This window comes from Rattus norvegicus, chromosome 19 (assembly GCF_021556685.1).
Source record: "Rattus norvegicus strain SHRSP/BbbUtx chromosome 19, alternate assembly SHRSP_T2T, whole genome shotgun sequence".
Classification (NCBI taxonomy): domain Eukaryota; kingdom Metazoa; phylum Chordata; class Mammalia; order Rodentia; family Muridae; genus Rattus; species Rattus norvegicus.
This window is the reverse complement of record NC_141552.1, coordinates 25,307,037-25,321,771: the sequence shown is the minus strand read 5'-3', so window position 1 is coordinate 25,321,771 and position 14,735 is coordinate 25,307,037. Positions and strand designations below refer to the sequence as shown.

General features: G+C 43.7%; 1 protein-coding gene and 1 pseudogene across 2 annotated transcripts in view; one reads left to right on the top strand and one right to left on the bottom strand.

Annotated features, from left to right (window-relative positions):
* Positions 1-10,083, bottom strand: part of LOC147999238 (uncharacterized) — a 143,793-nt gene extending 133,710 nt beyond the window's left edge. The window contains exon 1 of the mRNA XM_087596280.1: positions 10,039-10,083. The gene's annotated coding sequence lies outside the window, so the exon portion shown is untranslated. The remainder of the gene's footprint in view (positions 1-10,038) is intronic.
* Positions 9,206-13,906, top strand: LOC147999237 (DNA-directed RNA polymerase II subunit GRINL1A pseudogene; annotated as a pseudogene). The gene is made up of 2 exons (XR_015643888.1): positions 9,206-11,062; positions 12,831-13,906. The product of XR_015643888.1 is annotated as a DNA-directed RNA polymerase II subunit GRINL1A pseudogene (transcript).
* Positions 13,907-14,735: the final 829 nt, after the last annotated feature.

Sequence of the window (14,735 nt, the reverse complement as noted above, 5' to 3'; positions counted from 1 at the left end):
AAGAAGAATAATCCAGTATGTCTGCACACAGATGCTGTCTCATTTGGGCTTGTCAATGCTCAGCAGCTGGAGAAGCAAGGGAGAGGCATTGGTGACTCTCAAGCTGAGGTCCTCTAGTCATTATAAGCTGAGCATGACACACAAAGGGTCACAGGCATCACACTAGAATCTAGTAACTAGATTTAACCAACCTATCACATTAATGCTATGTTTGGTGGTACTTTTTGCCCTCTTAGGACCTGGAAGAGGCTTGGGGTTTTCTAAGCCTACTCATAATTTATTATTCTTCCCAACACTATGTGCTTTGTTCTGTTAATGCTAACTGCGGCATCCAATACCTAGGATATTTTCTACTGACATGTGTGACGTGAGACAAAACAATCCATGTCATCCCTCACCTGAATAAACTGCCTTAGAGGACAGTGTAGTTGGAGGGTCCTTCTTTCCTCTCCAAGATCGAGAAACATTTCCAGTCTTCAGACAAGTGTGTCAGCCATTGTCCAGTGACTGTCTTGAGATGTCCACAATGTCAGCTGAGTGAGGGCAGGGCAGGGCAGGGCAGGGCAGGGGATTGGGGCAGAGTCCATGAGATGTCAGTAGGCAACAGGCCAGCTGGGGCTAGTGTGGGTACAGGGCTTCTAGTGTGGGTGTGAGAGGAGGAAATTAGGAATGGTCAGATTCTGATGCAGCATATAGGCGGGAAGCAGCTTAGACCATCACTCAGTGCCATATAGGGACATTGTAGACACTGATAGGCAGTGTGGGGATGGTAGGGTCCCATATACTGCTCTCTGCAGGTGTCAGGAGAGCATACAGTGGCTCTGTCAGACTTATGTCAATCAGGCAGGCACTGGGTGCAAGTGAGAATCATGGGACAAGCCCTGTGTGCAGCCTGGTTTTGGGACATTCCCAGGTGCCCCATGGACTGCAAATTAAAGGCAAAGGACACAGGGAAGCCAGCAATTCCCATGCACAGGACATACATACCTGTAGATCTTTCTAGAATTTCCATAGACTATCTGTCACTAGTCCTCATTATAGAAGGCACCAACATTCTGCCCTCTACTTCAACTTGGTGAGACAGCTATTCTAACTCCAGCAGGAAGGCCTCAGGGAAGACAGTAAGAACTCGCAGGTGACCCCTTTTACTATTGAAACAGGGTCTTCCTATGGAGCCCAGAGTGGCCGTAGGGTCCTAATGCTTCTGCCTCACAGTGACTAGAATTCCAATCCACCCTCAAGAGCAGTTGATTCATCACTAGATCAGACTAAGGACATGTGAGGCCCCAGGGTGCTAGGATTACCAGGGTCCTAGTAAGTTTCTCCAGCCTAAATTACAACCTGAGTCGGTGTTGCTATTTGGGACACCGCCTGATGCCCAGTGACATCACACCTTGGAACTCTTTGTCAAACATAAGCTGGTATGGGAATGAAGTACCCACACAATAAACACTGGTCTGGACACTCCTAGGTCAAGAATCCCCTGTTGGAAATGCCTTGGACCGCAAAATTTTAAATTCTAGATCCTTCTGGCTTTTAGAAGATTTATGAATACAAAAAAAAGAAAGATGGGCATAGTAATTTAAGCCAGTGATCCCAGTCATGGGAAACTGAGTAAGGATGATGGAAGACTGTAAGTTTCAGGGCAACCTGGGTTTCAAGAAAAAAAAAAAGGCATGGTGAAGATTCCACTCAAGTGGAAACCAAAAGGCTTTCACATGGGCCCTGCCATCCACTGGTCAGCACTCTCATCACCACAGCCACTGGCAGACACTGGGGAACATTTCCCACTGTCTCTCTTTGGGATGCAATCCACCCCATGTTTCTATGTGAGGAATCCCCCAAAGGTTGCATCATGTGAGGGACCTAGAAAGTTCCAGGATTGGGAGAATTTAGGAGTTTATAATTAGGGATGATCTACAGCTGTGGCAAAGCCTTTTCCCAGCACATGGCAGCCCTAGGTTTGTCCCCAACAGTAAAAATAAAATCCCCCAAAATAATTCAAACAAAATGGCCTGAAGCCTGAGCCCTGACCAGTCTCCTCAAAAGTGCGCAGGAACCTGGGTCCACATTTAGGACCCAGCACGGCCTCTGTGACCCATGAGAAGGGATCTAATATGGGAATTAGTACAGTATGACTTATCCTTGTGGATACCTGTGGTGACAATAACCACCTGACCCCTGAAAACCCATCTACCTGGGGGGCTCAGCACTCATGTCACCCAAAAATCCCAGATCCTAGGGCCAGCATGGGCAAGTGGTGAAGAAAGTTTGTCTCTCGTGAACATCAGTTGCTGCTCCTGACCTGACTCTATCCTCAGGAGACAATGTCACCCCAGGAAGTGTGGGTGTCAAAGGCTCTTCCCAGGCCAAGCCTGGGATACTGCTTAAGTTCCACAATGCACAGCAGTGCTCACTCTAGAGCTAAATGTTCTACAGCTGAAAGGGGTGGGTGCTCTGCTGACCACACCCCTCCCCTGCAGTATTTAGTGCACTCAGAGTAGTGCTTCAGATGTGAGGGACTTCTTGAGGCTACTCCCATGGAGAATGGCAGATTCATCAGAACGGGGCACAGGGTGAGTTCAGAGCACAGGTGGGAGGAATTTAGGGATGCCAAGCCATGACTAAGACCAGATCCTGGGCTGGAGAACTGGCATCCAAAGTGTGACTGCCTGAATTCCTCTTAGACCAAAAGCCCTGGATCTGAGCTACTTTGGTTCGTGCTCCTAAGTGGGGTCCCAGACACAGCTCAGAATTGGGGCTGTGCATGGACTTTGGTGCTGGCAGCAGGTGGCTTAGCCATAAAGTGCCGAGCTTTCCCATCTGTGCCCACTCAAACTCCTCTGTTTCATTTTAGGTGTGTTTGGTATAGTTTTGAGACAGGGTATCTTGTAGCAGCCCAACTCGCTTTAGGCAACAATATAACATAAAAATAACCTTGAATTCAAGATCCTCCAACCCCTCTGTCCCAAGTCCTGGAATTAAGACCTCCAGCTGTGACCATTTTACTGCAGCATAGGATCCATCTCTATTAGAGTGAGCTTTGGAAATACTGGAGCTCTGACTGTTCCTTAGAATTCAGGTTTCCTTAATTCTTAGCAGGAGTTTTGTGATGATGCTGATGAGAGAGTCAGGAGTTACACTGGGAGAGGTAACAGTCCTGGCAGCCCTGAGTGCGCAGTGAAAGTCAAGACAGAAGCCTGCTAATTAGCACCTGAGTGAAAGTGGGAGGATTCAGAGTTCAAGAACAGACTCAGTTACATACCTAAGACCATATTGCAACATTTTTGTTTCATTTTTGGCTTGTTTTCTTTGAGACAAGGTGTTAATTTATAGCCCTGGCTGTCCTGGAACTCACAATGCCTCTACCTCCCAAAGGATGGAATTAAAGGCATGCGCCAACATGCACTGCCACTAATTAATTTTTAATTAAACATGCTGGCACAATCCAGTAATCCCAGTGCTTAAGAGGCCGAGGCAGGCAGATATCTGGTTTCCTGACAAGTCTGATCTACTGAGAGTCTGTCAGAATAGCCAGGGCCAAACAGAGAAACCCTGTCTCAAAAAATAAACAACAAAATGAATTTGTTTTAAAGAAGAGAGGAACGATTTAACAGAATTAGAGGCAGAGAACCAAAAGGTAATGGGCAGTGCAGAGTCTAGCTTCTGAGATGAAACTGGACACCATGGGGTTAGGGTGGGGATTCTCATCTTGGACTGGAGACAGAGGGTGACTTCAGGCATAGGAGTCTCAGTCAGTCATTAGTCAGGATTCTCAATCAAGAGGATGTTGTAAGATCCAAAATGTGTGAGCAGTGTTCTGCATGAGACTAGAAGAACCTGCCTACCCATACAAAACAGCCAATGAAGAGTAATCACAAGCATACGTCTGGAGGTCCACAAGAGGTTAACGTCCACCTTAGTGTGGATTATTCAGAGCACAGATGGAGAGGAATAGAAGAGCTGATGGTGGCTGAGGCAGGAGAGGAGTTCGGGTGTGAATTTGAGCCAGTAAAGGAGCTTGTAGGTTGGGCAGAGCAATGAGAGGTCTAACAGCATAGCTGTTGAAATCCTTCAGATTAATTTGTCTTAAGAGTCTCATGCCATAGCCAAGGACAGGAGTAGATCTGACTATTGGGTGGCTGGGCTCACATAGCCCAACAGGTTTGGCCTTGCATCTGTGGGATTTTAAGTCTCTCCCTTTAGACACAGCCATGGAGAAGGTGTAGCAGTGAAGGTGCAGATGGCTTTGCAATGCTTGGCTTATGGTATTGAGTACTTCATGCTCCACAGAGCTAGGAAATGTCCTAGAAGCCAGGGAGGCTGAGCATGAGGAAGACATGTCTCCAGGAGAGAAAAATGATAACCAAAGTCACTAAGAACTTCCTGAATCACAGTGTCTGTTAACCATATATTTTATTTACTTATTTTTATGGGCCTGAGTGTTTCACCTAATAAATGCTTGTGCACTATGTGGTATGTCTGGTGCCCATGAAGTCCAGAACGATTCCATTGAACTGCAATTACAGGCTAATAGGAGCCACCATGTGGGCACTGTGAACTGAACCCTGGTCTTCTGCTCTTAGCCACTAAACCAACCATCTCTTCAGCACCCCCCCCATTGTATTGTCATTAAGATTTAACCATTTGGCCTTCAGTATTTGAATAAATGCAGGTGTGACAAGAGTTATAGTTAACATGATGGTTCAGGCACAGACAGGCAGGCATCTCATTGTAGAAAAAATATAAATCGTTTCTTTCTTTCTTTCTTTCTTTCTTTCTTTCTTTCTTTCTTTCTTTCTCTTTCTCTGTTTTACTCTTGGAGACAGGGTTTCTTTTGTGTAGCTGACCTGGAACTAGCTCTATAGAGGGAGCTGGCCTAGAATTCACAGAGATCTGTCTGCCTCTGCCTCCCAAGTGTTAGGATCAAAGGCCTGTGCCACCACCACCACCACCACAAATCCCCCTTTTTAAAGGAAAAATGTAGCCCTACATGGCAGCACAAGTTTAGTCCCAGTATAGACATTTTTCTAAAGTTCCTGAAGGGCTTGCTGCCTTCCCCTTTAGCCCTGGCTAACATGAGAGCTCCACACCTATGGGGTTTGCTTCATAAGAGTCTGGAGGATGAGGGTCACAGGCTGATATATCTGTGTACAGCAAAGGATGCCTGGTGAAGGTCAAGTGGGTACAGATCAGCAGGTAAAGGCTCTGCCACCCAGCCTCATGGCCTCAGTTTGATCATGGGTGAAAGCAGAGAACTGAGTCCACATTGTGTCCTCTGCTCTCCGTGTGCATATCATGGCACAGGAACACCACAAACTACATAAAATGTAAAATGCTGAAATGCTGAGAGAAGAGGCCTATGGTAGGCGCCTCCTACACCTGAGACTTCCAACCCCAAAAAGCAGGGGGTAGAGAGTGAGGATGCAGAGTGCACACAGGTCAGGACAAGTCCATGTTACTGAAGCCTAAATGAGTGGTGGGCAGGGTCAGGGGCACCATGAGGGACATCAGGAGCTTCTGCACTTTGTAGAATTACAGGGTTCCATGTTTCACATGCCCATGATTTGCCCCCTACTGCAGGGAGAAGCCAACACCAGAAGCCTCCAGCTCCCAGCCCTGCTTTTGCCATGTAGGTTTAACCAGAAGAGCTTGGAAGTCCCTGGACCTGGACTCTCAGGTGGTTGTGAGCCACCTGACCCGGGTGCTGGAGACTGAACTCAAGTCTTCTGCAAGAGCAGCAAAGACCCGTGCGCTGCCTGGCCCAGCCTGGGCTGTGAAATGGTGTTTATTTTCATCTGAACAAGCCCAACAACAGTTTAGGTCCCTAGAAGCCACATAAACCTGGATGCAGTAGTGTCTGTCATCCAGCCCTTCCCACAGGGAGATAGGAGCCTAAAGTGGACAGTCTCTAGGATTAGGGGGAAGGGCTAGCCTAGCATAAACAGCCATGGATGAGAGGTAGAAGGTGAGGACCTGTGCTCAGGTTGTCCCTGACCTTTACACAAGCACATGAGTACCTGTACTCACAGAAACGCCATAGAGACATAGGTGAGAAAAGAAATAAAAACAAACAATATTGAAAATACAATACACTGGGGTGGAGGGAAGGCTCAGTGGTTAAGACCACTGACTGCTCTTCCAGGGGATCTGAGTTCAATTCTTAGGAACCACACTGTGTCTTATAACTATTTCTAATCTCATCTACTACCCTCTACTGTTGTGTCTGAAAACAGGGACAGTGTACTCACTCATATGGACAAAATAAATAGTTTTTGTTTTAATCCTTTTCTAAAAAAAGAAACTCTTCTGTGACACATGATCATTGTGTGATTCCAGATGTCCCTAAGTCAGTACAGTCCTATTGCTACATGGTCCACCAGTTGTGTCAGCTTTGGTAGTAGAGTGGCTCAGTTGAAAAGTTGCTGGTCACAGTGAACAGGCAGCCTAGAAAGCTCATCATGAGCAGAGAAGGCTGTGCTGTGTCCTAGTCCTCTACCCGACAATGCCACCTCATCCCTACGAATAGAGCAAAAAAGAACAGATGAGGAATCTTCCAGGTTTCTTTCCTCTTTGATTTCTTTATTAACCTAGCCCCTGTGCTACATGTAACCTTGTCACATCCTCTGTCCCATCCCTAAGCCCTCTACCTGTCAAATAAGACAGGGGTCTTGCTTTGGGGGGAAGCTCTGGTCCCTCTCTGTCCTAAGAGGCTCTGAGCCATCGCTGAAAGAGAGTCCTCTGAGGATTGAGGGAAGTCCATAGCCAGTGCTCTGACTTCCAGGAAGGTTTGAGGAAGGTGGTTTTCTTCTTGTGGTGCTTCTCTTAGGAGCAGCCCACACTTGTGCCCAGCTCCCACTGTCAGGAAAAGGCGGGTGGCTCTGGTCTTTGCACAGCTCTCCAGCTGAATGAACAGTGCATCTCTCCTCTCTCTCTTGCAGGAAGTCTCCAGTCTCTGGTGCAGGTGCTGTTCCCAAGGCAAAGGAAAGGGAAGTGCAGAGTGAGGACTCCCAGGATCCTTTAAAACATTGTCTGCATTGTCTTCATTAATTTTTATGTTTAATTTTTATTCCATGTGTATTGATCTCCTTGTAGGGGTATGCATTCCAAAGCATGAGTGTTGAAGGTGGAGGAAAAGCCATGGGAGTCACTTTATCCTACTGTATGGGGTCCCAGGCTCTGAACCAGGTTGTTGAGCTTGGCTACAAAGAGCTTTCATACTGAATTTCCTGCTGGCTCTGATTTCAGGGAGAGCGTCTCATAGAGCCCAGATTGGACAGTAAACTACTGATCATCCTGCCTCAAGTATTGCCATCTAGTTCATGAAAGGATTGAGTTATTGACAGGAGGAACTGGGGATGTGCAGAGGTGCATGACTGAGGCTATCTCTGCTCAGTGGCATGCCTTTGGGGACTGATAGTTTTCATCACTGAGATGTCATTTGACTGCAGTGCTTCTCTGGAGAGGAGGAGTCTCTTTTGCCAGGGCATCAGGCTCTCCAGACAGGCCTGGAAGGTGGAGGACTAGAGGCCAGGCCTGCATTCCTCTTCAGAAGCTGCATTTACCACTCTGGACAGTGCTATAGCACAGGGTCACATATCCAGTTCTACCCTGAGACCTGTTGATAAAGAATGTTTATCCTGGGACAATGTCTATCATCGGTTCAAGGTGTGGGCCAACCAACTTATTATAAAGGATGATAGTGCTTGGTTGAAAAAGGCAGTAACTTTCTATGAACCATATATTAAGTCTTTATGTATACTAAAATTAACAATGGAAAGAACAGTGGTAGGAGAGGAAGCTAGAGGACAACTGCTGCAAATGCTTGCTTTTGAAAATGCTAATGAAGAGTACAGGAGAGCATTATTACCTAGAAAGGAAACTGGGGATATTAATGCTTATATGAAGGCATGGAAGAGGATATCTTTTGTGAAAATGGAAAGATGCATTTTTGGCACGTATTGATCCAGATAGAGTTATTAAATTATACATTGAAATACTCTTGAATATCCTATAGGCAGTTTAGCTCAAGATGAGTTGCCTTTAGAATGGATATATATTAAATTTAACTTTAACAAAACATTAACAACATATGAGGAACAAATTTCTTTAATTATTCAGCAAGGCATACAACGACCTGTTACACTGTGGGGATATGATTGTGCTGCTTTTGTTTTCTCATTAAGCAAATATAAAGTGGATTATTTAATGCAGACCTCTGAAGTTTCTCAATTAGCCATGATTTCTTACACTAGAAATACTGAATTTCATTTTCCCCATAGTAAATTCTGGGATTGCTTAAGAAAACAAAAAAAATTGTGATAAATACACTAATTTCTGTTGATCCCTTACCATCTGCCGTTACTGTGTTTACAGATGGCTCTAAGACCAAAGAACTAAGACAGATGGCTTATTGGACCAAAGGTAAATTTGGGGACAAGAATCTTCTTTTGGGTCAGTACAACAAAATGAAGTATTAGCAGTAAATAATGTATTGCTGGATTTTACTCATGATGTAAAAATATTAAGGGCGAGTCAGCTTATGTTGTAGGAGTAGTACAGAATATTGTAACTGCTGTTGTTTCTACATCTAAGCCTATATTAAATGTTATTCTCACATATTAAAGGACTATTGTTATTCTGAAACTCTAGAATATTTATTACACATATTAGATCACATTCAAGATTGCCAGCATCTTTAACACATGGCAATCATATGGTAGATCAATTAGTGGCATTTGCTACCCCAGAAGAAAACAGTCATAATCATGCCAATACAGGATATTTGGATATTAAATATAAGGTTCCCTATTCTGAAACCAAACAAATTATTGCTAATTGTCGTATTTGTGAGCCTTCACTTATAAAATGTATTCCATCTGAAATTAATCCCAGAAGAATGCAACCTAATACATCGTGGCAGATGGATGGAACCCATATTTCTGAGTTTGGTCGCCTTTCATATATACATGTAAGCATAGATAATGTTTCAAAATTTGTATGGGCTACACCATTGCCAGGAGTACGCACTGTTCATGTTATACAGCATCTATTGGAAACTTCTGCTGTTATGGGACCGCCTTCTAAAATTAAAACTGATTATGGACCAACATATATTTCTTATCAATTTAAACAATTTTGTCGGCTCTTCCGGGAAAATGGCGACTCCTGCACGTGCTCCAGAGTTGCTGCAGCCAAGGAGCCTGCGACCTCCATGGGCCCTGCTGGGGAACCCTGCCTGCGGGGCCAGCCTCAGCCCATGCACAATGTGCTCCCTGCCCCGAGGCTTCGAGCCCCCAGTTCCTGAGGACTTGGGGCAGCAGAGTTTGGCGGAGCTGCGGGAGAGGTTGAGGCGCCAGGAGAGACTTTTGAGCAAAGAAAAATTCATTTGCAAATTGCCCGACAAAGGTAAAAAGATCTCAGACACCACTGCCAAACTGAAAGCTGCCATTTCAGAAAGTGAAGAGGTCAGAAGGAGAACTGAACTACTTCATCCTGTCAGTGTTGACTGTAAGCTAAGGCATAAAGCAACCACAAGAGTTGATACCGACATAGACAAGGCCCAGAATTCTGACCTGATGCTTGATACTTCATCATTAGTTCCTGAATGTTCGTCAGTAGACATTGAATCATCTAAAACAACCTCAGAAACTCAGGGACCTACACAGCTCACTCACAAAGGCAATGAAGAGACTTTGGAGACTGGCTGCATAGTGAGTACCAGCCCGTCTGTCAGCATCACAGCCCAGGCTCCCCCATCTGAAGTTAATGAACATCTCCCCCAGCATTCAAGTCAAGCGGAAGAGGTTTCCAGCAGCCTCGACAGTCTGTTTATCACTAAATTGCAAAAGATCACAACTGCAGACCAGACTGAACCCTCAGAAAAAAACACCAGCACTGAGAACTTTCCAGGACTGCAGAGTGAGACTCCTAAGAAGTCTCATTACCTGACAGTGCTAGAAATGCGAGCTAGAAACCCAGTGCCCCCTCCTCATAAGTTTAAGACCAATGTGTTACCCACACAACAGAGTGACTCACCAAGTCAGTGTCAGAGGGCTCAGTCTCCTGCTTCCTCAGAAGAGCAGCTATGCAGGGCTAGGCAGCATCTTGATGATGTCACAGCAGTTCGCCTTGTTCTGCTCCACCACCTGCCTGCACAGCTGCTCTCCATAGAAGAGTCGCTGGCTCTGCAGAAAGAGCAGAGGCAGAATTATGAGGAGACGCGGGCAAAGCTCGCAGCACAGAAACAAGCCGAGAGACTGAATATTACAATGCAGAGCTACAATCGAGAAGGGGAGTCTTCAGGGAGATACCGAGAAGTGAGGGATGAAGATGATGCCCAGTCCTTGGATGAATGCTGAAAATGAGCGCTGGGAGATCCCGGGAGTTGACTGTTGAGCTTACATTGTCTCATCGAACTTCCTAACAAGTACCAAGACAGTGTCAGACCTTGTTGAGGGACATCAGTTTAAGTTACACAAAGGTAGCTACAAAATAAGAACCCAGTTTGTCTTTCAGAAGATGATCTTCACATGCTTGAACAGTTCAATATTTGAACATTGTGTTTGGCCTTATTGTGTTACAGTTTTGCAGTATATTGTGCATTGATCTGATATTTTAGTGTGAGTAGAACACACGTTTTCTTTAAGATATCTGCTTTTTCCTTCTTCGTATTCTTATCAGATAGCACTGCTTACACCCCTTCTGGTGAAATACTTTGTTACCCCAGGCACCTAAAGTGAATTAGGAAGGCCTGGTCCCCTCACTCGAGAAATGAGGGGAGCAGTCTAAAGAATGGTACGCATGCTTGCATGGACAGGTTCCTGAGACGCTGGATGTGAAATGCCGCACACAACACTCGGGAACCACCACCACTGTGTCTGCTGCTCTGTCCTCTCTTGGGGCGACTGCTGTCACCTGTGATGAGGTTAAGGAGCACGTGGAAGAAGTGCTGGGTGGGGAGGGTCTTCTGACCTGGTGTGGGGAACTGCTCCTGGCTGCCCTAGGCTTGAACTCATTGCCATCTGGGATGATAGGTCCCTGTACAGGACACTCGTGCTTGGTAAGGAAACCTGTGTTTTTCTAAGAGTTACAGTTGAATTGTCAGTTAATTGCTTTTTTTCCTTGTTAAACCCACAGAGGTGTTTACAGGCTGCAGAAACCTCAGTTCTGTATGTGCACATTTGTGCTTTTTAAAATGATTATATGATCATTTTCAGCAAAGATAACAATGTTATCAAAAAGCCTTTGTCTATTATGTGGAACTTGTAAAGGAGAAATAAAATACCAATCAGAGCAAAAAAAAAAAACCATTTTGTCAATGATATCATATTGTACATATTACTGGTATAGAATACCATCCACAAGGACAAGCTTTTGTTGAAAGAGTTCATCATACCCTGAAATGACAAATTATAAAATTAAAAAGGAGGAAAAGAGATGACCTTACACAGCCTGAATGGGGTTGGCATACCAGTCCCAGAGTAATATTGGCATAAGCATTATTTTTTATTAATCTTCTTAATTTACCACAAGAAAGGCCCGGTGACAGATACAAGTAGGGGCTGGAATTCCACCCTGGAGAAGAAAATGTTTTTCTCACTTGGCCTTAAGCTATATTCTGCTGTGTCCTGTTTCTGTGGAAATGGTTCTAACGCTCTCTTGGTAATGGTGAGTATATTTTGATTATAATAAGATAGGTAATTTGTTATATGAATATTTTGAGAAAAAGCCTTTGTTTATTCGTATTTCTTTGTTTAGTCTTCCCTCAGTTGTTCCTGGTATCCTGGGAATAATGATCTTACGGTATCTTGACAAAATGAAAATTGTTGTTATGCATATTCTATATGCAGAGCAGATAGACTCTTTATTGAACTTCTCCCTGAAGGCATGGAATAGACCATATGGATAAAAAGTGCCCGAGATGCTGAATGACAGGAAGGGACCTTACTGTATGTAGGGGAGAGGGTTTTGTCTCCTTACAGGATGGGGGACAATTCTGGTTACCCGGGAGACGGATCCAAGCACAGAATGATAAGAACCGCTCCCTACCCTCAGAGGAATCCAGTTAAACCAGCTACATTTTCTCCTGATGGATGTTCTCCGGAGATGAAGGAGGTGTCCTCCATTACTGAGGCCCTGGCTTCTCTTTGTGTCGCCAAAAGACAGCAGAGCAGGATCGATGCAGTGACAACCCCATTACCTAGGTGAAGCGATTAAGCCCTGAAAGGAAAACTATGTTGTCTCCTACAGGAAGTCCTTTACTGCTGAGCACGTATTGTTAGCAGTGTGTGCTTTGCTCACGGTTTCTTCTGTCGCGGCCAATGCGAGTTATCAGGCTTATATTCCTTGTCCACCTTTATTTGAACCTGCTACTTGGCGGGGAAACAGATGTGGTTTTATACACCACCCCAAGCATTTTATCATCTCTTTGGAATAATTTGACCTTTTGAATAGACGTGATGGAGCTTTGTATAATTTTCCTTATGCTGGATTAAAGATGCCTTTGTGTTTAGGACAGAGACCAGGCCTACAAATGGGTTATTAAAATTGGCGATTACCAGGAATAATTGTTACAGGCTCCAGGATTGACAGCTTGGTCTATAACCAAAATTGGAATAACATTACATTTGTTAGCATTTCAGTATATCCTATTTGTGCTTGGTTTACTTATGTAGGCTTAAAATATCTCCCATGCAATTGGAAATACTGCCCTGGCATGTTTGGAAAAATTATTGAAGATAAATGAATAAATTGGGGTCCTTATGGCCAATTATTAATACATGTTCAGAATGGAATGTTACCACTTGTGATTTGTCAAATGTTACCAGGATGAACTGAGAGGAGAATGAACGCCTTAATGGATGCTTGCTGATGGAATGTGGAGATGGAGGCATTGGTGATAACCGACTGGCCTCTGTGGAAGATCCTACTGCATTTCAAGCTCATTTGTGGAAGACTGTCACTGCATTAAAAGAAGATGTGCTTGCTAATGGAAGCTTTTCTGGGACACTCAATCTGCCTCTCAGTATAATTTTACAACATTTAAGAAAGACAAGGTTACTACTTGTATTCCTATGCCATATTTCTTTTTAATAGGTAGATTTAATTTTGCCAATGGATTTGCTTGTACTAACTGTCATTAGTATTCATGTATTAATTCATCTATTATGTTTAATATAAATCAATATTCTATTATGATATTCAGCAAAAAATATATGTATGAATGCCTGTTAATTTGAGACATCATTGGTCTCAAGATCCTCTTAATTATATGATTATTGAATTTTTTAATAATCTGCTGAGGAACAGTAAAAGAATTATTGGAGTTTGTAGCTACTATGTTAAGCCTTATTTCTGTTGCTACTTTGGCAGCCATTTCCAGCATAGCATTAAAAACATCTATTGAGACAGAGCATTTTGTTGAAGACGGGCATAAAGATTCACATGAGTTATGGATAGAGCAAACTAAAACTGATACTAGACTTCAACATCAAGTAGATGTTTCAAAACAAACAGTAGAATGGTTGAGTCGAAAGATGTTATTTATTGAAAAATATGAGGATTTAAGATTTGATTGAAATCCTACTACTTTTGTGTTAATAAATATATGGATAATGATACGGAACATGATTGGAAGTTAATTCAAGCCTATTTGGAAGGTAATGAAAGTGCTACAAAAGTAATTAATGCCTTGAAATACGATGCTCGAATGTCTTTTGGTAAACAGCTAGAAGATACTACCCCTATGGAAATAGCGAAATTATTGGCTGATCAATTGACAGGATTAGATCCCAAGGCTTGGCTTCAAAGGATATTCCATAGCTTGGGAGGAGCTAGTTTTGCCATAATCTTATGTACATTATGTATTATGTTGCTTTATTTTTACATGATTAAACCCCTACAAAGACTTTTGCTATGTTATGGAAAGTGTTTCTTTTAAAACAAAAGAAAAAAGAAGGAATTGTTAAGACATAGAGATGCAGCTCCCAGGCAGGGTCAAGAAAGGCCTGGTGACAGATACAAGTAGGGGCTGGAATTCCACCCTGGAGAAGAAAATGTTTTTCTCACTTGGCCTTAAGCTATATTCTGCTGTGTCCTGTTTCTGTGGAAATGGTTCTAACGCTCTCTCGGTAATGGTGAGTATATTTTGATTATAATAAGATAGGTAATTTGTTATATGAATATTTTGAGAAGAAGCCTTTGTTTATTCGTATTTCTTTGTTTAGTCTTCCCTCAGTTGTTCCTGGTATCCTGGGAATAATGATCTTATGGTATCTTGACAAAATGAAAATTGTTGTTATTCATATTCCCAGCTATATAGGGATTAATAAAGCTTGCAACTGTGTGCAGTTGTTTCTGCCTTTGCTGTGCACCAACTGTGTCCTGGGGGTATGCGACCGTACCCAAGGCCCCCAATTCACTAGACATTGACAGTGGGTCACCCCACAAAACACAGATGCTGGAGGATGATCCTGACCCACAATGAGCAGTGGGAACACCAGAGCCCTGTAGGGATGCCTGGCAAGCTAACTCATTGAGCATGCACAGCTCAGTAAATTTCCTGTGAATACACATCTCCTGAGATCTCTCTATTTGATTGGAGGTGATCCTGTCCACCTAATACAGTACATGATGTGGAAGGACAAAAGCACCTGCAGGAGCTGTGGTGATGACTCACAGAGTAGAGCATCTGCTGCTCTCTCAGAAGAACCACATGGACCCTAACAATTGGG